This window comes from Armigeres subalbatus, chromosome 3 (genome assembly GCF_024139115.2).
Source record: "Armigeres subalbatus isolate Guangzhou_Male chromosome 3, GZ_Asu_2, whole genome shotgun sequence".
NCBI lineage: Eukaryota > Metazoa > Arthropoda > Insecta > Diptera > Culicidae > Armigeres > Armigeres subalbatus.
This window is the reverse complement of record NC_085141.1, coordinates 177,139,218-177,162,076: the sequence shown is the minus strand read 5'-3', so window position 1 is coordinate 177,162,076 and position 22,859 is coordinate 177,139,218. Positions and strand designations below refer to the sequence as shown.

The window sequence follows — 22,859 nt, the reverse complement described above, 5'->3', positions numbered from 1 at the left end:
GTACAACTCGTGCTGAAAAATCATCTTTTCGCAACTTGTTGCACAAACTACTATTATGCAACTCATTTGAGTTGCATAATGTTTATTAAAGCACCCATTTCGTTGGTATGGAAAAGTGGGCCTCTTTATCACTCAAAAATTAACTGTAAACCAGGTATTATGATCAGGAACTGCAAAAAATCAAATTTCTCAAACACTGATACCTAACATTGTTCCTTCCATTTCTAGGATTTTGATAAGAATTGCACAATTTCACTCAGGCTCCCATATTTTAATGATATTTTCTTAACCCAATAAAGAGTTCAAATTCCTAGCAGAGTTTTTAAAGTTCTATCACTTTTCCTTGGCATTATATTATTAACTGTGATGCTTCGGAACTTTGTTATTATTTTTGCATTGTTGGCACGATGAAACTGCCCAGTCGAGGAAACTTTCTGAACCGAACCGGGAATCGAACCCAGTCTCTCCCTCATCATGATCTTTCATCAGAAGACTAAAAGTTTCAGGAACTGTTAATTTTTCGAAAACACCGAACATCTTTATTTTTTACACTTTCTGTGGAAGTATCCTAACTTTCACTTTGTTTTCGTAACGCATACGTGTTATAAATAAAGTTGAAGACTCACTTCGACATGAAAACTATTATTGTTAGCAAGGAAGCTAAAAATTATGTTTTTGAAAATTAAATCAAATTGAATAGTTAGGTTTGATAAAAGTCCAGTGAAAATTTACCCACTTTTACATTTGAGCTTACTAGGGGGTACCTCAAGCTGTGCCAAGGTCTGAAGGGGTACCATTCAAGAAAAAGGTTGTGAACTGCTGCTCTAGATAATACTAATAGAAGGCTAATTATTGAAGCTAGAAATAATTTAACGATCTGTTTTGCCTTAGATAAAATTTGATAACACAATTGTATCTTATACTGATAAACTTCAACGAACCCACACCCTATCCACACTATGCAGTGAGGAAGGGTATCCCACAGTAAAGTTGTTTCCTTTTCCTATGTCCGTTGCAGCACATGTTGAAAATTTTAGTAGCACCTTTCCTCGCTGTTGTACTCACTGCAGATAATGGTCTCGCAGCCCGAAGCCGATATTGATTTGAGTCGCGCGCGGGTCATAGACACAAACGAAGCAGAAAAGTGACTGCTCACAGCGAGACAGATGATCATAGACAACACGTGTCTCAAAAGGAGAAAAACCTAACCGCGTATTCTAAACAAGGAAAACGCAGAGATTTTTGAACCCTCCTTGCTCGCATCAGGATTAGTCAGTGTGTGCAGCAGCCGAGAGTATAGGAGTTTTCTCGGTATTCCTCACTGGCAGTTCGTTTAGTTTATTGGTAGCTGTATGTTGTTATTGAGTACCTTCCCGATCAGGAGTCACTGACTTTGGATATTTCCCGTAAGTAAATAAGCGAACGAGGTCAACAACCGTCTTAAAGATTCCGTTGATGTGTTCCTTCCTCGATTTTGGTTTCGAAACGTAAGCCACTCACTCACGTGGTGAAAAAATATTACCATCATCACACACAGAATTCGGTTGGGGTTGTTTCGTAGCTCGTAGTTGTATCAATACGATGCTCGGCCTGACACCTCAAACAGTGTGATTTGGCAGGCAACGATAGTGCTTTACGACAAAATAAAATTGTTCTGAAGTTTTACAACGTTCCATTTTGCTCGCGTTGTCACTGGGTACCAGTAGCTGAGGAAGAGCACTTATGAGGGGAACCGTCATTCGAAGAACTCCACATGAAACGTGTTTTCAAGTACCACTTTTTAAGGGTCTGAAAACCAAATAAAATTATAGTAATTAGGCACGTCCAAGGATGACGTCTTGATGCTTCTGGTTAGCGGCAAATTGAATTACATGACCACAACATTATAATTCATAATGATGTAGCATACTTTTATTTGCCATAAATTGTCATTTGCTTTCACGATACTCTCTATCTAATGTGTGTGTTTGAAATCTTCGGCTAGTCATTTTCCATCTTAAGTGCACATGTCTTGGATCTCAAGAAAAAGCGTCAATTTTATCGGTTCTGGCTCACGGCTTAAACAAGTAGTGTCCATGGTTCGAACCCAGTCTGCCGCACTTTACTTTTTGAGCGGGCTTGGTAGTCATATGGCTACTGCTTCTGCCTCATACGCAGGAGGTCGTGGGTTCAATCCCAGGTCCGTTCCATTCTCCTACTTTGTATCTTTCTCTTTATTCCTCATGTTCTAGCAATCGCTAGAACTGGAAATGGACTTCCATACCGTTTCCATTACTATTCCTATACCTTCAATTTGAGCATTCTAACATTAATTTGCTAGAATTGGAAATGAACGTATAGAGCTCGTTTCCTAAATCCAATTAGAAATTCCATCAGTTACCTTCTCCTATCTATCACATTGGCAGCTCGTTAACCAAGACGGACCTCTGCCTCTCCAACCTAACCCAAAAATTCCAACAAATTCCGCATGAACTCGTGGCAAGTGCAGAGGTATATTCGGCTTGCAGTGGGCGAGTGATTGCATCATCATTTCCTCCCCTTCCCTACATTGACTTGCATTCTGACGTGGCAGGCGCCAGTATGACCTAACAAATAAGATCACCAGTACTTGTACATTGAAGATGTGTGCTAGTCCCAAGCAAACATCTGTTGGTTCCCTGTGCAAGAACAGCTGATCTGGTCATAATGGAGTAGCAACTACGAGCAGTCAATCAAGGTCAAGCTCAAGCTCTGGCTCACGGCTTAAACAAGTAGCTATGAGATGGAGAGCAGCAACAGTTACCCTACATAAAGTAATTCCTCAATAACATGTAAAATTTTTCTGCAGAAGACTTTATTTTAATAAGGACAACTTTATGAAAATATAGTAAATAAATGCATATGTGGTTCAGCAGCTAATCAGCTTGCTCGTGCAACCCACATGAATCTACGTCCATTAAAATAAGATATGTTGAAAGAACATCCTTAATCATCATATTCACTGGAGAGCCTTGCCCGTATGAACAATTTCCCTTCGACCTAGGGGAGAGGTAATCTGTTGACGTGAATGCGAGAATGATTAACCCGTGGCAGCGAAACAATTTAAGGGATAATATTTTTCTAACTAATGTACAATGCGAGGCTGTGCAGCATGCAGACGATAATGGAGCCGGAAGTAAGGTTGATGATTGACGAATTATCGTGATGTTCCGGTTGATCCACAGCTAGGGTCGAACCGAACAAGAAATGCGTTTTGGCTTCAAAAGGGGAACTGAGGAATTATATTTATGCGTTCTAACTTACTTGAATATATCGTCTGCGTCTTAATACAGCTCAATCAAATTGATATAAAAGAATCTGAGAAGGATTCTCCATCTCACAGGTCACAAACCCTGCATCGCGAATGAAAAAGTGTATCACCAATCTCGTTAGATCTTTCTACGTAGCAAACTTTTTTGCTTTTTATTCTTTTTTTCTCGATAGACTGAAAATAGGAGCTATGAAATGCGATTATCAAAGGTTTATTCAAATTCCGAGATTTGCTTCACACTGTTAAAAATGTACACCAAGTAAATGTGTGATATATTTTGCGTCAAGTGACCAATTGACATCAAACCACCTTGTTTTGTATTCCTCAAAAATATTATTTTATCAAAGAAGGTGTTTAGCCAAACATTTCTATTAAGAAACTAGTCGACCCGGCAGACGTTGTCCTGCATAGTAGGCGAAAATGCACTTTCTGAGCTACCCATGTAAAATGCCCATACAAATTTTAATTTTAGTTTTTCAAGATTTACTCAACTTGAAATATGATTTTTACATGAGGAAATATCATATAAACCCGTCGGAAACTATGACGAACGTGACTGTTGAAGGAATGAAGAAAATCCATCCAGCCGTTTTCGAGTTATGCGGATACGTTTCATTTTTATTATATAGAAGAAAGATAATAAACAGACCAGGATGCTTTCTGAAAAGGTTCACGATACGATATCCCCCTTCGTGTCTGTACCAGACGTCGTCGGCATATCCTCCGAATTTCTGGAAGTTTACGTAAGACGTTAATAATAGCCAAATAACTGGACGGACTTCGTGAAAATCGTACCACTCGTGTCAATCCCTTCCCTTCGTATTACTCCCTCCAAAACGATGTTGAATAGCAGACACGAAAGACCATCACCTTGCCGTAACCCTCTGTGCGTTTCGAAGGGACTCGAGAATGCCCCTGAAAATTGGCTGTCATAGCTGGTCCCAATCGATTGTATCATATGCTGCTTTGAAGTCGATAAATAGATGATGTATGGGCACTTTGTATTCGCGGCATTACTGCAATAACTGACGTACGGCGAACACCTGATCTGTGGTAGAGCGTTCATTCATAAATCCCGCCTGGTATGGCCCCATGAACTATCTTGCAATTGGTGTTAGTCGGCGGCATAAAATTTGGGAAAGTACCTTGTAGGCGACGTTCAGCAATATGATTGCGCGGTAGTTGCTACAATCCAGCTTATCGCCCTTTTTGTAGATGGGACACACGACACCTTCCATCAACTCCTGTGGCAGAGCCTCATCCTCCCAAACCTTGGTAATTACTCAGTGCAGCGCTCTAGCCAGTGCCTTACCACCGTATTTAAACAGCTCTCCTGATAGTTGGTCAACTCCAAGGGCTTTGTTGTTTTTCAGCTCGCCGATCTCCTTCTGGATTTCCTGGAGATTCGGAGCCGGAAGTCGTATGTCCCGCGTGTGTGTTCCCAGGTTTATTACCATACTGCCACCGTTGTCTGCCACATCGATATTCAGGTGCTCTTCGTAGTGCTCGCGCCACCTTTGAATCACCTTACGCTTGTTCGTAAGAAGGTTCCCGTTTATGTCCTTACACATATCGGGATGTGGCACGTGGCCCTTACGTGAACGGTTCAACTTCTCATAGAACTTTTGTGTGTTATTAGCGCGGTACAGTTGCTCTGTCTCTTCACGGTCTCGACCTTCCTGCTGGTGCTTTTTCCTCCGGAAAATCGAGTTTTGTCTGATCCGCATCTGCTTGTATTGTGCTTCGTTCGCCCTCGTGCGTGGTATTGCAGCAATCTCGCCCATGCTGCATTCTTCTCTTCCACTAACTGCTCACATTCGCCGTCATATCAGTCATTTCTCTGATCCGGGGGCACCGTGTCTAGTGCAGCGGTTGCGGTACTTCCAATAGCGGATCGAATATCTCTTCAGCCATCTTCAAGAGACGCTGCGCCTAGCTACTATTGCGTTAGGAGTGCCACTTCCAGCTGCTGCGCGTAGTCTTGGGCTAGTCTACCGTCTTGTAGCCGTGGCGGACGACTCCGACGCATGTTGTACACCGTCGAGAGTTTTGAGCGCAGGCATACTGCAACGAGGTAGTGGTCGGATTCAACATTCGCACTACGGTAAGTGGTACGTTCGTGATGTCACAGAAGAATTTACCGTCGATTAGAACGTGGTCGACTTGGTTTTTCGTTTCTTGATTAGGTGATCTCCATGTGGCCTTGTGGATATTCTTGCGGAGGAAGAAAGTGCTTCGGACCACCATTACGCGGTAGACTGCAAAGTTTATGCATCGTTGGCCGTTGTCGTTCGATACGGTATGCAAACTATCCGGTCCGATGACCGGTCTATACATTTCCTCCCTTTCTACATGAGTGTCTCCGATGACGATTTTGACGTCCCGTAGTGGGCAGTCATCGTATGTCTGCTACAGCTGTACATATAACGCTTCTTTCTCGTCGTCGGGTCTCCCTTCGTGTATGCAGTGCACGTTGATGATGCTATAGTTGAAGAAACGGCCTTTATCCTCAGCTTGCACATCCTTGCGTTGATTGGCTGTCCTGTCAAGCAGATTTCCTGCAACGCAACGACATCGAAGCTGCGGGGATGTAATCCATCGTAGATCATCCTGTCGCAACTTGCGAAGCCTAGCGACTTGCAGTTCCAAGCTTCTAATCGTGATACTTTATTCGTCGCATAGGTTGTTGCCGATTGTATCGAGTCGTATTATCTTATATGTCGTTCGTAATGGTTGTTTATAAAGGCGGCTTATTGGGCCTACGTAAACCTCCTGTCTCGTCGGAGGGCCGTCGTGTCAGGTCTGTTTAGCGTCCCACCTAACACCAGGACTCGCTTTGGCGGCAAACGGTCGCTTGCGGATGCATGCAGCTTTTAATAGAAGTTTAACAGAGCCCACTGCCAAACCCCACCACATCCTAGGCAGGCACCACAACTCGCAGATGGCCTGGGGAGGGATCGTCAAGCCCGTGGACATAGTCCCTGATGCCCCCACAGAGAATATGTGTTCCGAATTTGGTGGAAATCGGATAAGAAGTTACACTGAGTTGACCGATAACTAAAAACTACCCCTCTCCTTGCTCTCTCCCTCACATAGTACATTTTGTTCATTAAAGCATCAACTTCTTATGACTAAACTTGTTGGGCGAATTTCAACACTTCTGTTGAATAAATACAAGTATGCTAGCATTTTTATGACAACTTGTATGATAGAAAATCTGATGCTAATTACATATTGGGAAGTACGCCATGTCGACGAATACCGCGATCGGGAAAATACGAGAACTACAAGTTCAAACAGTTGGTTCTGGGGTGTCTTCTGAACGAATCTCAATTTTTTCACAGTTGCTGTACCCATCTATATTATTTTCATCTAGCTAGCTACTACACACCCAGTATTTATTTCTGCAGCTCGGCAAAATCCGCACAGCCGTGTGCCCAGCAAAATTTTAAAAACTGATGTCCCGTCAAAAAAATAGGTTTGTTAGCTGGGTATCGGCAAATTATTTGCTGATTTTCAGCAAGTTTGACAGATATTTCAGCAAAAAAGCGTGTTCGGTGGGGCTCGGCTGTGCGAATCTCGGTAAAAGTTGAACAAATTGCTAAGATCACGGTAAAAAATTAAGTAAGTAGGTCGTTCTTATTCGAGGGATACTAATTTTTTGCTAGATCGGCAGGAGAATGGATGCTGTCATGTAAACATATGAAATAAAAATAAAAATTGATTTGTATGGGAAAAATCTGATATGGGGGAGGGGGGTTTGAAAACCCCAGAAAAATTGCATACGTAAATGTTCGGTCCCATTATATAAGTAGGATATTTTGGAATCCGTTAGATTTAGGAAGTTTCCATCTTCTCCAAATTTGTTCAGGAGATCAAAACGAAGCTCTCGCAGATCAAAAATCCCGCCTTCCACAAATTCGTTCAACAGGTCCGTTGTACCCACACACTGCGTCTAATTCACCCGCACATAATCAAATCGGGAATTTTTTAGCCCGATTTTCATTGTCAGAAAAATCGTAAAAATTGATTATTTTCTACTGAATTGACTTCAAGCCAGTAGAAGCCAGTAGTGCTTGCACATTTTTACACTTTGCAAAACAAATTCAAAATAGGTAAAAGGTTAGTACAATGTGGCTATAATGTTTCATCCAATGTTGTATTCAGCGCAAGAGCCGGATAATAACTATAGTATTTAAACTAATTTTACAAAATTTAAAGATAAATTCCATCGCCGGCAATCTTGTTCGTAGTTTACACTAAAGAACAAATCGAGAATCCTCCCGCGTGGTATTTATTTAGCGTTTGCTGCATATTTTTACAAATAAATTCTCGATCGTTTTGGAAACTTTTTAGTAATAATCAAATAGTGAACAATTCGCACAATTGTGAAAATTTGAAATTTCACCTGTCATAAGACGAGTATAGTACTATTCTATTTAATTCAACTGTAAGGGCGTCTTCAATGTCTCGTACTAGACTCAAGTCAACAGAAGCGGTCATCAATCCAAAACATGAATCACTGAACACATTGTTTTCATTGTAATAAATATGCTAGAACACAACTACTTTGGATCTCGATATAAAAAAAGGAAAGGCGTATCCCAAGGGAGTCAATGTTTAATCACTGTTTAGCACTGTTGAAATTAAAGTAGCTTCGGGTAGTATTAAAACTTTCTTCGGCAAAGAGAAAAACTAACCGCATAGCACGAAAGCACATGCGGTCTGATTTTCATTGCACCATCGGAACGAAACCACTGGGACGACACGATTGAGATGACGGCACAACCGTTTTTCGCAAAGCTCATCGTACACACCGGTAGAGGCGTTTCGTTCATCGAGTTCCCTGCATCTTTGCCCGAATTCTCCGTTATCTTTGGCCATTCATTGATCTTCTCGACAGTTCAAATTTCAAAAATGTTCGAAAATTCCAACTCCCATATGTCTATTAGCAACATTTTGATAATATAGGAGTCCTGGCAAAATTTCAGCCAATTCGGTGGCGGAGTCATCCAGTAGCACTTGGTCTTAACACTCGTTTTCTTTTTAAATCCTACAACATTTCATCACGCTTACCCGCCATATTAGTCATATGTACAATAGGGCAGTTCACATTTCAAAAATGTTCGAAAATTTCAACTCCCATATGTCTTTTAGCACCATTTTGATAATATAGGAGTCCTGGTAAAATTTCAGGCAATTCGGTGGCCATTTAGGAGTGGCGTGAAGTCAATTTATGTTTATATGGAAATTTGTATGGAAAAAACTTAAAATTTATTCAAATCCCCTTACAACTTTTAAATCGTGATGAATTCAAATAAACATCCCCAACCTCCATTTTTGGAGTCTATTTGAGCTCAACCAGTGAATAACTCATTAATTTTGATTTATATTTCCACTGCTACGTTGAGGCTAATTACACCATTTTAGCCATTTACACACTGTCAATAGAACCGTTCAATCCACTCATAACTAATGTGTTATCCAGAGGTCCCTGTTATATAGATTCCAAAAAGGAAGGTTGGGGATGTTTATTTGAATTCAATACAATTTGACGCGCCACCCCTAAATGGCCACCGAATTGCCTGAAATTTTGCCAGGACTCCTATATTATCAAAATGATGCTAATAGACATATGGGAGTTGGAATTTTCGAACATTTTTGAAATTTGAACTGCCCTAATAGGGGTGGAGAGAATTCAATTTATGTTTATATGGAAATTTGTATGAAAAAAACTTAAAATTTATTCAAGTCTCCCTACACTGACAAAAATCCAATCATATCCATTATGCGTGGCACACATAAATTTTGACTATAGCATTTCCCACATAACGGCTATGTGAATTTGCCTAGCATATATGTGAAAACACAAATAGCCCTTATTAACTAATAACCTTTATGTGGATTCTCCTATAGCGGGTGGTTAATAACATACATAACATTTATTTGTAAATTTCTTTAGATTTTTGCCATTGAAAATGTGTGGACTTTTATTAGTGTTCAACTGTCTAACTGTGATGAATTCAAATAAACATCCCCTACATCCCTTTTTGGAATCTATATAAATGATACCTCCTGATAACACATTAGTTATGAGTAGATTCAAGGGTTCTATTGACAGTGTGGAAATGGGATAAATAGCTAAAATGGTGTAATCAGTCTCAACGTAGCAGTGGAAATATAAATCTAAATTAATGAGTTATCCACTGGTTGAGCTCCAATAGATTCCAAAAATGGAGGTTGGGGATGTTTATTTAAATTCATCACGATATAAGAGTTGTGGGGGGATTTAAATACATTTTAAGTTTTTCCCATACAAATTTCCATATAAACATAAATTGAATTAGCGCCACTCCTAAATGGCCACCGAATTGCCTGAAATTTTACCAGGACTCCTATATTATCAAAATGGTGCTAAAAGACATATGGGAGTTGAAATTTTCGAACATTTTTGAAATGTGAACTGCCCTATTGTACATATGACTAATATGGGGGGTAAGCGTGATGAAATGTTGTAGAATTTAAAAAGAAAACGAATGTTAAGACCAAGTGCTACTGGATGACTCCAAACGGGCCAGTATAATGTGGGGTAGTCAGGGTTTAACTAAATTAGCTAATAGTATAACTTATTTTGCCACGCAACCATTTCAGTATAATTTGTTTCTACGAATCAAATTCCTAGAAGTTAGGTTTTCAGCATTACTTAGCGCAAGAGAGGGTTTAAACTCTGCGTTACATTGCATTTTTTTCCCCCGATTCGGTGCGTTATCATGAGTAATCAGCACTCATGGAACACATTGTTTAAGCCGAATGTCAACCGGGATCGATCAAAGTGTAAGATTTAGTGTAATTAGTTTAATTATTTTTTTAAGCATCAAAAGTTAGGAGCATGTTTTCAGCGTCACACAGCCCAGGAGAGGGTGTAAGCTCTGCGTTGTAATGGTATAGTGTAGGCCAGTGATCCCCAAAGTGCGGCCCGCGGGCCGCATGCGGCCCTCGAAGCCTTTTTCTGCGGCCCGCGAAGGATTTCAGAATATACACTGCATGTGGCCCGTGTATATGCATAAGAAACACTTTTCATCATACTCAGTTTTTTGTTATACTCAGGAAATCGGTCAAGTTCTCATCATTACGATGTATAAGCACCATCATGATTAATTAAATTCATCACTTCATAGATAACTTAAGATAGTAAGCTGAAAATTAACGTACTTTACGCTACCGTCGTGCATGGCTTTTTTTGACTGCAGGAGCTACTTTGGATTTTTGATTTTCTAAAAAAAAAACTAAACGGAAAAAATACCAGATTTGAAACAGAAAGTTGCCATCCAACCAACCAACGCTGCGATAATGGCAATTTGAGAGTAATTTACTTTATAATTTTTGTTTCAAAATGTCCGAAATAGCCTCAAAATGTCCAAGAATCCTCGAACGATGGTATCTAAGATATTTAACAAAGTCAAGAATTTTCCTTCCTACTGGTAAGTTTACCTGGCTTTGAAACATGTTTGTCGTTATTTTATACGACAAGCTATGATCAATGATTGCTCGAAATCTCAATTTTTATCTATTCGTTCAATGACACAGAATTGGGAGATTTCAATATTTTGACTGCTTCAATAGGAAATAAAACTATCAGTTTATTCATTTCATGCATTTACGCGCATACATTTTGCATATTTAAAGTCCCTGAACGGATGGAATGAGGTTAAGGAATCGTTACTGTTATGTGTAGTGAACTATAATCCTTCAACTAAAATTCAAAATCTTAGAATCCGGCGGAATATGATCATTTGGGAAAGAAGATTAATATATGTTCTGCAAACTATGCTAAAAACATGTTGTTGCGAAATGATTTTTATCGTCTTTAGTATTAACTGCGGTGATAAAACCCGTAGAATAAAATGTTTTTACAAAATACAAGTATGTTTTTAAAGAAGATTCATCGCAACAAATTTTATTGAAATCTGAAATAGATATTCAAAATAATTTATTAGGCAGTAAAAATCTACATGAAATGAAAAACAAATCATGCAAATGTACTGTGGCCCGCTTCAACAGTTCGAAATTGCTATGCGGCCCTTGATAGTAAGCATGCTGGGGACCACTGGTGTAGGCCGTCCTCGATTGGGGTCCTGTGGGTCGCATGTAGTGACTGTGCTCGGGCAGTTATGTATTGAAAACGGTTTTTCGGGGCAGTTAGGATTGAGTTTTAATATAAACAGATGTAGGATTGAACAAGTTATAACCTTCAGGGTTCATATTGTGGAGACTATTGACAGCCAAAGCGTTGAGGATAAGCTTTTAGTTAGGAACTGAATTAATTTATCCGATTTGGAATCCTAGATTGAATAGTAGGTATATATGGACAATAATAGAAACTATATACAGTTATCTTTTTATTAAGTATTGAGGATATGCTTTTAGTTAAGTTAAATAGCAGATATGCATGTATGATAACCATTAACCCTTTTGTTACCGACAAAAAAATATCCTTACGTTACCGACAGGGTACCCGGGTACCCACAGACTTAAAATGATCATAACATTGTCAGTTTTTCACCGATTTTGACGATTTTGGTTGTTACGGATGCAGGAACTTATCTGTTATTCGATACATGTGACATAGAACCGATTCGGATTACCTGGTTACCGGAATTCCGGATTAAATGTGCCAAGTCCCAAAGTATGTATAAATTGAAGATATATATTCAACCAAATGAAGATTTCTTGCGTCATGACTAATAAACTTCGTTGGAAATTTAAAGAATATAACTTAACTACGTTACAGGACCACCTTATGATTAAATCCCGGAACGGTTATTCCGGAAACAGGTTCCCGTCGGGCCTAAAGTGGCCACAAACTCATTTTGATGAAACACTGGCAATATAGGTATCAAAATTCATGAAATTGTTTCGGAAGCATGATCTGATAAGTTATTGGACCATAAGATGGTTTGCCAACAAACCGGTCATCCTGGAACAGGTTCCCGTGGGGCCTAAAGTGGCCACAAACTTATTTTGAAGAAACCCTGGCAATATGGGTATCAAAATTCAGGAAATTGTTCCTGAAACATGTTTTCCATGTAGTTGAGACCATAGGATGGATATGAACCCGAACGGTCATTCTGGAACAGGTTGCCGGAGAACCCGTAGGGGCCAAAAACTCATTTAGAATAAGTAATTGGACCATAGGATGGTTTGACAATGAACCGATCATCCTGAAACAGGTTTCCGTGGGGCCTAAAGTGGCAACAAACTCATTCTAAAGAAACCCTGGCAATATGGGTATCAAAATTCATGAAATTGTTTCGGAAGCATGATCTGATAAGTAATTGGACCATAGGATGGTTTTACAACGAACCGGTCATCCTGGAACAGGTTCCCGTAGGGCAGAAAGTGGCCACAAACTTATTTTGAAGAAACCCTGGCAATGTATCAAAATTCATGAAATTGTTATGGAAGCATGATCTGATAAGCAATTGGACCATAGGATGGTTTGACAATGGATGGGTATCAAAATTCATGAAATTGTCTCAGAAGCATGATCTTTTGGGATATTAGGCCCCTACGAGCCCGGGAACCTGTTCCAAAATGACCGTTCCGGTTCATATCCATCCTATGGTCTCAACTACATGAATAACATGTTTCCGGAACAATTCCAAGAATTTTGATACCCATATTGCCAGGGTTTATTCTAAATGAGTTTGTGGCCCCTACTGGTCCTTCGGGAACCTGCTCCAGAATGAACGTTCCGGTTGATATCCATCCTTTAGTCTCAACTACATGGAAAACATGATTCCGGAACAATTCCAAGAATTTTGATAAGGTACACTGGGGGAAGTGGAAAAAGGGGGTAAGTGTAAAAATCGACTCGAAAAATTGGAATTGTACATACTTTACAGTTTTTACCACATCATAACATTGTGCAAGAATATACTTTGATGCTCACACTAATACTATGTTGAAAATTGTATAATACATACACTAACACGGTTATCGCTTGAACGGTATTTTTAGGTTTCGCGAAAAGTTGATTTTTGCATTCATAAAATCAATTCTTATTTGTACCATTTTTTTTTTCAAGTGAATTTTTATCACATGTGACCATTCTAATACAATTAAACTAATCCCATTCAATTGGTAGTGGTTTGTATCAAGAAAGCAAATGATTCAAAGATTTTACACTTACCCCAGGTCTCAAACACTGCGGGGGAAGTGGATAATGTTCTAATAACGCAATTTTTTCCCCTCCATGGTTTATTTCGATAGCTGTGAAGCTTAATATGTTCCTTCTATGTTATAATTGTGATTCCAGTGGTGATTGGACTCAAATAAATGAGAAAATGCCTGATTAATCCACCTATCGGTATTGATGCCTATCACATGTTTTACATATAAAAAAAATGTATAAGAAAGTTAAAAATAGTACTGATAGGTAAATATATTGCATAATTCACATTAATTTTAGTTCATAACAAGTTTCGCCGTTGAATGCTATTTTTTTGCGAACAAATTGGTTAAGAACAAGTGCTCAAGAATAATTCTAAACGTGCTTTGCGCACACACATACATACAAATACGCACATGCAGACATCATCTCAATTCGTTGAACTAAGTTGATTAGTTTATACCCCTGTAAGTCCCAGTTTTCCTTTAAAAAGTTCATCTTTGGGGCGAACATATAGACTTTACATACACTTAGTGTTCGAGAAGTCAAAATCAGTCCTTCCCTAGCTATTACGAGAATTCCTTGAGGATCTATTCCGTTAAGGTAATGAAATTATTCCACAAAAGATACTCAGAGCAATTAACGTATTGATTTTAGTTATATGTAACTACTCATCACTATTGAAGGTCAAGGTAATATGGGTTTTCCACTTACCCCATCTCACTTACCCTGGAAAAACAACTCTTAATTTTAAAATCTTTTTCCATAAATTTCAAGCGGCCAAAATGGTATGAATTACCGCACAGTTGGTATAAAATTGACTGTTTTGCTAGCCCATTTTGATTGAACGCATTTAAATCATTTAAACTGGTTTTACACTAATTCAATCAAGCACTATCGATTTTTCCTTTTCCACTTCCCCCAGTGTACATATTGCCATATTGCCATGATTTATTCTAAATAAGGTTTTGGCCCCCACGGGTCCTCCGAGAACCTGTTCCAGAATGACTGTTCCGGTTGATATCCATCCTATGGGCTCAACTACATAGAAAACTTGTTTCCGGAAGAGTTCCAAGAATTTTGATACCCATATTGCCAGGGTTTCTTCCAAATGAATTTATGGTCTCTTTAGGCCCTCCGGGAACCTGTTCCAGAATGACTGTTCCGGTTCATATCCATCCTATGGTCTCAACTACCTAGAAAACATATTTCAGGAACAATTCCAAGAATGTTGATACCCATATTGCTAGTGTTTATTCTAAATGAGTTTTTGTCCCCTACGGACCCTCCAGGAACCTATTCCAGGATGACCGTTCCGGTTGATATCTATCCTATGGTCTCAACTACATGGAAAATATGTTTCCGGAACAATTCCAAGAATGTTGATACCCATATTGCCAGGGTTTCTTCCAAATGAATTTATGGTCACTTTAGGCCCTCCGGGAACCTGTTCCAGGATGACCGTTCCGGTTCATATCCATCCTATGGTCTCAACTATATGAATAACATGTTTCCGAAACAATTTCAAGAATTTTGATACCCATATTGCCAGGGTTTCTTCAGAATGAATTTGCGGCCACTATAGGGCCCACGGGAACCTATTTCGGGATGTCCTTTCCGAGTCCATATGATTAGATGGTCCTAATACGTTGGGAAGTCATAATCCTCGAATTTTCTGCGAAACTGTTAACTCAGGATACAATAAATCATCATTTGGATTCTATAAGATCAACTTCTCCATTTTTGAGACATGGTCTAGCAAGTCCGGAACACAGACGAGCTCGGTGGTCTAGTGGCTACCGCTTCTGCCTTATAAGCAGGAGGTCGTGGGTTCAATTCCAGGCTCGTCCCTTTCCTACTTTGTATTTCTATCTTAGTTCTTTCTGTGTTTCACGTTCTAACAAAACGATTCCTACTGTTATAACCTTCCACACAATCCCAAAACCTCCCGTGGCACCTATGAGAGGTCGTAGAGCTCTCTTTCTTAAGTAGGTGTCCAACTAACCATCCTTCCCCTTCACCAGCATTCGTAAGGATGTGGCCAGGACAGATCTCGACTATTAGAGAGTGCAATGCTTCCATCTAAGAGATAGTGATTAGTCCCAAATCAATATCTGAGGTAACGGATGAAAGTAATGCTACTCTCTTACGATAATCTTGGCTTGTACCACCTACGAATTTGTGCGAATTGCTCAATGCTAATGCTAATGCTAATGGTCTAGCAAGTCCGGAACTCCGGTAACCAGGTATTCTGGAACGGTCCTATGTGACATGGATCGGATAGAGGATGAATTTCTTAATCCATAGCCAATGGAATCGTCCAAATCGGTTGAAAACTGACGAAGTTATGGTCATACCATAAACGTGGGTACCCGAGTACCCTGTCGGTACGTTACGGGGTAAAAATATTCAGAAGCCCCTCCCCAAGCCCCCCCTTACTGGATTTTCATTTTCATACCACCCAAACCTTAATTTTGCCAAGTTTGAAGATGTCACGGAGTTTCAATTTCCTGCGATGTTCAGAACCCTGAAAAAATTTCACTTGAAAACGAAAAAGGTACCCGGGTACCCTGTCGGTAACAAAGGCAGAATTATAAGAACTGTATTTTTGTCTTTGTAGGTAGTAAGATTAATTATTTACTAATGTTTTGCGGGTCGGCGAGTGAAAGCGGCCCAATTCTTTTATCTACCTCTTTCCAGACGACCAATGATGAAGAATTTACTTCAAGAAAATCTCATAGTTCCGGTATCAGCAGTGGTATTCATAACTAATACTACCTACAACCACCGTCAATACAGGAAGTCTGTGTTCACAACGAGATTACTTCAAGGACAATCCCAACATCCTCTGTGCAGATAAGTATTGCGTTTATATTTTAATTGCACTGAGCTCGTTCTAATCTGATCGGTGAATGAATTGATTTGCCACATATTTAGATACATCGTGAATAATCAATATCATTAGTAAATTTAAATATTCCCGTAGATTAGAAAAGCAAGTGCATAAATTAATATTTTATGGCAACATATCACTACGAAACGGGACCCTTCGGAGCCTTAAGTAAGATCTCGGCCCGGTTGCATCTAAGGAGATCTAAGTGCAGTGCACACCGGACGTGTTGCCCGGTAGACGTATTACGGAGAAAAAGAAAAATTTGGATAGCTTCGCGGAAATAACGCGCAGTGAGCTATCCCCGCAAGGAAGAAGTGTAACATAGTGCGCTTGGATTTTAATTTTTATTTTGAAAACATGTTTGACAATTATAGGTATTTGTTTTGCAGTTGAGAAAATTTCTTCTAGGAGGTCTGCCGTGTAGTTCGGAACTGTTGGGAATACAATTCGTTTAATGAATGTAACGAAGCGAGCAATGGCGAATCGGAGTTTGTAATTCAGCATGATGGTCACCGATGTACGCAGATATCTAATTGAATGTTAGCCTGCTTCTAAACAAATTGTGATAGAATAAAATAATAGAACAAAAGCAATATGGTGTGACTCAGTACTGCAGACCCTGCCATGACTTGTCCTCAAATCCTCAAATCCTTTTTAATGTAAATGGATTAGACATGTGCAGTCAGATCAATTTGAAAATTTTCTCATTAGAGGTAGGTTATTATTTTATCAAATAATTAAGTTAAAAGATGCTACAAAACACAGATTAGAGACAGTGTAACTAGTTTGATGGGGCTTTCATGATCGACTTTTGATTGCTCACCATATTATCATTCTTTTTCTTCTGCCGGTCGTACAGCTCGTACATGACAAAAATGACGAAACATATTGAACGATAATATTAAAGTAACAGAAAAAGCGATATAATAAATTCCTAATATCATAGATTCCTGAAAAATTGAATACTGCGTCAAAATTTTCTAAACCATTAGCATAACAAATTGTAAAATGGGTCTGCAACTACAGAATGACAGATTGTTAGTAATCATAGTAACGATAATTGGGCAAAGCTGTCTATGATCATTTACCACGGAAATATCCGATTGATGTGGTTTGGATTTTCCTGTAATCCCAATTTTTCTTGCAACGCGTAATATCGCTCAGCGGTATTTAAATACAACGCAAATAGGCTATGGTCAGAGGGTGCATTGATATTACAAGATATTACAAGAATTATATTTACATAAAGCACCCAGACTCATTAGTAAGTAGTAAGTTCCTTTGATGGAAAAAATATTCAGCAGATAAATTAATTCATAAAATAACTCTACTTGTTTATAACATTGCTTTTTAATTTTGGGTTACTAACCTTTACACTATCCAGGAAAAGTTATAGTTTATCCATTATGTATACCGTAAACATATTCCATTTAAAAGACGTTGTGCACCATGTGTTATTCATCATCCATTTCAGTTCCACTTATTCCATTCATTCTCACATAGACTATATTACTCTAATTGAAATTTACGATATTAAATACATCAATTAGATCGATTAACTCGAAATGTGCACACTTTTTCACACAATAAATAGGCGAATTGATTTTTCGTAGTCACATGTCACTGCACCCCGTAGCGGAACACCAGGAATCGTTTCGCGAGTAGATTCAGAATTCCTTCACATCACATCCCGTTTAGAACGGCACGTCGCGCAGCCCGTTACATTTTGTTATAAATAAAAACCGACTCAGCCCAAGATGCCGCCGCCGGTTCGGCCGTCAACGATCGCGATGGTGTTGCGTCTACGGATCGAAAGTGAAAACTAATCCTCGAGGAAAATCAAGAGACACAGTCACGCAGCAAACGCACCTCGGCGTTCTGTGCGCGACTTGGAAAAAAGGAAATCGAATGACGAGGCTGCCTCGGCCGTACGTGTGAAAAATGCATTTCCACCTATTTATCTGTGTGCGCATCCCATTGGAATTCGTCTAGGTATGTAGCTACTCTAGCCAAATGTATATAGGATCATTGCAGCTTCTCCATAGGACGAAGCAATAAAAGGGAAAAAAGGAAGCTCTTGAGCTATCATTGCATTTGTATGGTTGGCGTAAGCGTTGATGGGTGTCGACATAATCGTGAGAATAACCATGCCAATGTGGTAAACCGATAGTTATTCAAGCGAATTGCAAAAAGATTTTTTCAGCAAGAGTTGTTTGCTTTGAATGAGATAAATATATTACTACTGCGTGAAGTTAGATGCATTTTACAGTGAGATGAGCATTTCCATAATCGTTGTAATGCGTTTGACTTCAAGTAATACACTCACACGATGCCCACAAACGCCCACACAGCATGATCAGTATCCTGCAATTCTACGTTGTAAACATAGAGATTGCCTTTCGAGAGCCCTAGTTTGAAAAGATTTTGCATTAAAAGAGTAGTGGTTGAACATTAGACGACACATGGTTGGTATAGAGTCTCGTTTTCCATTAAATGTTTTATCCTTGAAGCACTCAAATATTTTCGTATCCCGTTAAGAAAGAAGGTACACTGAGCGCTTAACCCGTTTCAGCTTTCGGGGAACTTAGACTGTAGGCAAAGATCAAGAAATGACCACTGCAGTGTATAACACTAACCAAAATATCAATTAATGTCAAACGATTATTATTGTTCTTTGTTTCAAATTAGTAGTTTGTTGTTTCAAATCAAAATCGTAGTTTGGAACATGGCTGTATATTAGAAATATTTAGTAGCAATTTATGTCCTACTGGTCACCGAAAGGTCAAGGGAGGATAATAAAAAATTGATATTGGAATGAAAAAAAAATCAGATAACTCTTCGGATTTGTTAAAGAATATTTTAATAATCCTCAAAATTTTGCGAACATGTTTATTGTTGCCCCCTCAAATTGTTATTTTCGGGCAAAAAGTCCGAAGTGATACATATTTTTTCAAAAATATTTGTATCGATTTTAAAATTGTCCGATTAACTGTCAAAGGCAGACAAGCAAAATATTGGTTAAATGAAACGGAAAGTGTCAAAATAATCAACATAATGTCTCAAGACCCGAACTCAATGGAACGGAACGGCGACGGTAACGGCAAGATTTGACAGAAAATATATGGGCTATTTCCATTACCGTCGCCGTTCCGTTCCATTGAGTTCAAGGCTTTAGTATATTTGAACCTTTCGAGTCCTGGATCACCCATGCAGTCTCAATCCTCTTGTGAACGACAAGCGTGCGTTGTTTGAAGGTGTTGTACTTTTACAGTCCCCTCCCCCTTCTAAGTGTTACGTAATTTATGGACATTTCCTTAGATGCGTATTTCAAGCCGCGTAAGCAGGATGTTCTAGAGAGACATCGTCTGCAAAGCGTGAAACAGGGAACTAATGAACGCTGCGCACACTATGTCCCAAGATTTTTTTTATGTACAGGTTATCCGACTTCGTCAGTAGATGGGAATAACCAGCGCGGGGGAGAAACATACATTTTCAGTGCAAAACGTAAACACACGAGCATAAATTCCATACAAAAATCCAAGATGGCTGAGTTGGGGATATTGACAAGTCGGATAACCTGTACATAAAAAAATCTTGCTATGTCCTTCCCCGAGCAGGAGCGACGACCTCGATAACAGAAATTGGTATGATTTAGCCTTGCATAAGAGGTAAAATACCAAAAAATAATACCAAAAAATTATATGCAGAATACTTGAGGCATACCATGCTTAAGTATTTCAATACCAAACGAATAATAATTGGTTATGCATTTGGTATTAAAATTCAATTTAATAACTGAGTTTGTTATGGCTTAAGTATTGTGCATATTAGTTTTTGGTATTATTCCTCTGGTATTTTACCTCTTATCTAGGGCTAGTTCATAACAGAGTATGGTATCAATACCAGAATTAGGTATTATTGAGCCAATTTCTCCTGCTCGGGTCGTTTGCGTCAACAGTTAAGAGACTGTTGACTGGAAAAATATTCACATGAGGTGAAAAGCGTCTTAGAAGAAACTATGCTGATCGATGTCCCACTAGACTGGCTATTATTATTTATTCAGACTAAGGCCGAAGTGGCCTGTGCGGTATGTAAGAGTCTTCTCCATTCGGCTCGGTCCATGGCAACACGTCGCCAGCCACGCAGTCTACGGAGGGTCCGCAAGTCATCTTCCACCTGATCGATCCACCTTGCCCGCTGCGCACCTCGCCTTCTTGTGCCCGTCGGATCGTTGTCGAGAACCATTTTCACCGGGTTATTGTCCGACATTCTGGCTACGTGCCCGGCCCACCGCAGTCGTCCGATTTTCGCGGTGTGAACGATGGATGGTTCTCCCAACAGCTGATGCAACTCGTGGTTCATTCGCCTCCTCCATGTACCATCCGCCATCTGCACCCCACCATAGATGGTACGCAGCACTTTCCTTTCGAAAACCTGAGTGCGCGTTGGTCCTCCACGAGCATCGTCCAGGTCCAGGTCCAGGTCCAGGTAGAGGACTACCGGTCTAATGAGCGTTTCGTAAATGGTCAGTTTGGTACGGCGGCGAACTCTATTCGATCGAAGCGTCTTGCGGAGTCCAAAGTATGTACGATTTCCAGCCACTATACGCCTCCGAATTTCTCTGCTGGTATCATTTTCGGCAGTCACCAGTGAGCCCAAGTACACAAATTCTTCTACCACCTCGATTTCATCACCACCGATGCCAACTCGCGGTGGGTGGTTCACATTGTCTTCTCTTCAACCTCTTCCTATCATGTACTTCGACTTCGACGTGTTGATGACTAGTCCGATCCGCTTGGCTTCGCTTTTCAGTCTGATGTAGGCTTCCTCCATCTTCTCAAAGTTACGTGCCATAATATCTATGTCGTCGGCGAAGCCAAATAGCTGGACGGACTTACTGAAAATTGTGCCACTCGTGTTAATCCCTGCTCTTCGTATTACCCCTTCCAAAGCAATGTTGAATAGCAGACACGAAAGACCATCACCTTGCCGTAACCCTCTGCGGGTTTCGAAGGGACTCGAGAATGCCCCTGAAACTCGAACTACGCACATCACCCGATTCATCGTCGCCTTGATCTACCGTGTCAGTTTATACGGAAATCCGTTTTCGTGCATTAACTGCCATAGCTGGTCTCGATCGCATATATCACATGCGACTTTGAAGTCCATGAATAGATGATATATGGGAACGTTGTATTCACGGTATTTCTGCAGTACTTGGCGAATGGCGAACACCTGATCCGTGGTGGAGCGTTCGCCCATAAACCCGCCTGGTACTGCCCCACGAACTCCCTTGCAATTGGTGCTAGTCGACGGCATAAAATTTGGGAGTGTACCTTGTAGGCGGCGTTCAGCAATGTGATTGCGCGGTAGTTGCTACAATCCAGCTTATCGCCCTTTTTGTAGATGGGACACACGACACCTTCCATCCACTCCTGCGGCAAAACTTCCTCCTCCCAAATCTTGGTAATGACCCAGTGCAGCGATCTAGCCAGTGCCTCACCACCGTGTTTAAATAGCTCTCCTGGTAGTTGGTCAACCCCAGGGGCTTTGTTGTTCTTCAGCCGGCCAATCTCCTCCTGGATTTCCTGGAGATCCGGGGCCGGTAGAATTATGTCCTGCGCGCGTTCCCCTAGGTCCATCACCATACCGCCATCTTCGTCTGCCACAGGTGCTCTTCGGCCATTCAGGTGCTCTTCGTAGTGCTGCTGCCACCTTTGGATCACCTCACGCTCGTTCGTAAGAAGGTTCCCGTTTATGTCCTTGCACATATCAGGCTGTGGCACGTGGCCCTTACGTGAACGGTTCAACTTCTCATAGAACTTTCGTGTGTTATTAGTGCGGTACAGTTGCTCCGTCTCTTCACGGTCTCGATCTTCCTGATGACGCTTTTCCTCCGGAAAATCGAGTTTTGTCTGTTCCGCGCCTGTTTATATCGTGCCTCATTCGCCCTCGTGCGGTGTTGCAGCAATCTCGCTTATGCTGCATTCTTCTCTTCTATTAACTGCTCACATTCGCCATCATACCAGTCGTTTCTCCGATCCGGGGCACCGTGCCAAGTGCAGCGGTTGCGGTGCTACCAATGGCGGATCGAATATCTCTCCAGCCATCTTCAAGAGACGCTGCGCCTAGCTGCTCTTCCGTTGGGAGTGCCACTTCCAGCTGCTGCGCGTATTCTTGGGCTAGTCTACCGTCTTGTAGCCGCCCAATATTAAGCCGCGGCGTCCGACTTCGACGCGTGTTGTACACCGTCGAGAGTTTTGAGCGCAGGCAAACTGCAACGAGGTAGTGGTCGGATTCAATATTCGCACTGCGGTAAGTGCGGACGTTCGTGATGTCGGAGAAGAATTTACCGTCGATTAGAACGTGGTCGATTTGGCTTTCCGTTTCTTGGTTAGGTGATCTCCATGTGGCCTTGGGGATATTTTTGCGGGGAAAGAAGGTGCTTCGGACTACCATTCCGCGGGAGGCTGCGAAAACATATGCATGCAATCAAAGGTGCCTGC

The 22,859-nt window shown here is 40.6% G+C and overlaps 1 protein-coding gene across 2 annotated transcripts in view; it reads right to left on the bottom strand.

The window, feature by feature from the left end:
- The window catches only part of LOC134220244 (protein TANC2), a 326,312-nt gene extending 308,118 nt beyond the window's left edge, over nucleotides 1-18,194 (bottom strand). The window contains exon 1 of one of the 2 annotated variants that reach the window (XM_062699240.1): nucleotides 17,723-18,194. The gene's annotated coding sequence lies outside the window, so the exon portion shown is untranslated. The remainder of the gene's footprint in view (nucleotides 1-17,722) is intronic. The other variant, XM_062699241.1, reaches the window with a different exon arrangement.
- Nucleotides 18,195-22,859: the final 4,665 nt, after the last annotated feature.